The sequence below is a fragment of the Schistocerca cancellata genome, unplaced genomic scaffold, assembly GCF_023864275.1.
Source record: "Schistocerca cancellata isolate TAMUIC-IGC-003103 unplaced genomic scaffold, iqSchCanc2.1 HiC_scaffold_1051, whole genome shotgun sequence".
In the NCBI taxonomy this organism is placed as follows: domain Eukaryota; kingdom Metazoa; phylum Arthropoda; class Insecta; order Orthoptera; family Acrididae; genus Schistocerca; species Schistocerca cancellata.
The window spans coordinates 10,001-12,500 of NW_026047051.1; the positions used below are offsets into that span (position 1 = coordinate 10,001).

A 2,500-nucleotide genomic window follows, 5' to 3' on the forward strand; every position below is an offset into this window, starting at 1 on the left:
GGTACGAGGACCGTGCGATCAGCCCAAAGTTATTCAGAGTCACCAAGGCAAACGGACCGGACGAGCCGACCGATTGGTTTTGATCTAATAAAAGCGTCCCTTCCATCTCTGGTCGGGACTCTGTTTGCATGTATTAGCTCTAGAATTACCACAGTTATCCAAGTAACGTGGGTACGATCTAAGGAACCATAACTGATTTAATGAGCCATTCGCGGTTTCACCTTAATGCGGCTTGTACTGAGACATGCATGGCTTAATCTTTGAGACAAGCATATGACTACTGGCAGGATCAACCAGGGAGCTGCGTCAACTAGAGCTGAGCAGCCGGCCGCCCGGGAGTGTGTCCCAGGGGCCCGCGCGAACACGCAAGCGTCCGCTCAATTATTCTGCAAACAGGAGGAGGCTGAGCTCCCCTGCACAATACACCTCGAAACCCTCTCAGGTCCCGGCGGCGCGCAGCGCCGTCCTAAGTACTTGGTCGGGTTCGAGAGAGGCGCAATCGCCCGGAGTTAGGCGAGTAGACGCTTTAGGTGCGACCACCCGTGCTCCCAACTGAGCTTGCCGCTGCCGACAGAGGCCCGGGAGCGTGCTGTCGTGGCATTGCCGGCGGGAGACAACACGCGCCACCTACGGTGACCGGCAGCTCCAACGCCAGCGCCACAGAAGGGCAAAGGCCCCACGTGGGTGCCGAAGCGAACTCTCCCAGCACAGCGCACGTGCCAACACGTCTGCACAACTGCGATACAAACCACCAGCGAGAACCGCTGGGGCGACCGAGCAGCAGACGGCGTCGCGGCGCCGAGTGCCGGGCGGCGGCGCATCCTCAACGCACACAGTCCTCAATCGGACCAGCACACTGCAGATGTCCACCGCGCTTCGCACCGGGCCGGCGAGGACCCACTTTGGCTGCACGGCGCCGCGCGCAGGGTGCCCCGGCGCGCAGCTGCGCCGCCTGCCGCGTCCGTCGGCCGGCGCGCCTGCCACTGGGCGCCCCCACCAGCCGGCTGTAGCGCGTGCGCCCACGCACCGCGCGGCCAGCACGCCGGGCGGCCCCCCCTCACCGGCCGGGGACAGTCCCACCCACCCACAGCCGCGTATCGCTTCACACCCAGATTCACATTCACGTTCGTTGGTATGGTGGGGACCGCTTCGTAGCTGTACCGATCGTTGCCCTCACAGATGTACCTCCAGCAAGGACAACCGCACCACAACGGGTTACCAGTTGTTCATTTGCGTAACGTCACCAGTAAACGTACACGTCCATCCCCGTTTGCAAAGTCAACTATTATTGCATGCCTGCCTGTCAGGTGTCAAGACACACTACATCCGCTCACATCCACGCAACAAAATGTGCCCGACTAGAGGGCACGTGGAAGGTGCCCCCGTACGTATGCGATGTCCATTGCGCGACCAACTGTCAACCGGCCTCTGTAGCATGTCGCAGATGTGGAACGCGGGGCACCGTGCTATCACATTGTGTGAGAAGAGACTACTACGTCTGCATACACGCGCCACTACATGAACAGACGGCTCATGCTGATCGCCATCCACTGCGTCCATTACTCCCACACGTCTCTATGGCGTACCACACTGCAATGCAGCTGTTATGGGGAGATGACACGTAGCTGTGTACACAACATTCTGAGCGGGTTGCGGTTGGACAATACATTAATGTAACGTGTCATATGCCAATTACAGAGCAGGGTAAGGCACAACTTGGGTTAGGTTAAGGCACAACTTGGGTTAGGTTAAGGCACAACTTGGGTTAGGTTAAGGCACAACTTGGGTTAGGTTAAGGCACAACTTGGGTTAGGTTAAGGCACAACTTGGGTTAGGTTAAGGCACAACTTGGGTTAGGTTAAGGCACAACTTGGGTTAGGTTAAGGCACAACTTGGGTTAGGTTAAGGCACAACTTGGGTTAGGTTAAGGCACAACTTGGGTTAGGTTAAGGCACAACTTGGGTTAGGTTAAGGCACAACTTGGGTTAGGTTAAGGCACAACGTGGGTTAGGTTAAGGCACAACGTGGGTTAGGTTAAGGCACAACGTGGGTTAGGTTAAGGCACAATGTGGGTTAGGTTAAGGCACAATGTGGGTTAGGTTAAGGCACAATGTGGGGGTAGATTGCGGTACAAATTGCATTACATTGCGGTGCAAATTGCATTACATTGCGGTGCAAATTGCATTACATTGCGGTGCAAATTGAGTTACATTGCGGTGCAAATTGAGTTACATTGCGGTGCAAATTGAGTTACATTGCGGTGCAAATTGAGTTACATTGCGGTGCAAATTGAGTTACATTGCGGTGCAAATTGAGTTACATTGCGGTGCAAATTGAGTTACATTGCGGTGCAAATTGAGTTACATTGCGGTGCAAATTGAGTTACATTGCGGTGCAAATTGAGTTACATTGCGGTGCAAATTGAGTTACATTGCGGTGCAAATTGAGTTACATTGCGGTGCAAATTGCGTTACATTGCGGTGCAAATTGCGTTACATTG

The 2,500-nt window shown here is 54.8% G+C and overlaps 1 non-coding gene across 1 annotated transcript in view; it reads right to left on the minus strand.

Annotated features, from left to right (window-relative positions):
- LOC126151273 (small subunit ribosomal RNA) overlaps positions 1–300 on the minus strand; it is a 1,909-nt gene extending 1,609 nt beyond the window's left edge. Inside the window, exon 1 of the ribosomal RNA XR_007531898.1 lies at positions 1–300. This exon is cut by the window's left edge and continues 1,609 nt beyond it. This is a non-coding gene — a ribosomal RNA (small subunit ribosomal RNA).
- Between the last annotated feature and the right edge of the window lie 2,200 nt (positions 301–2,500).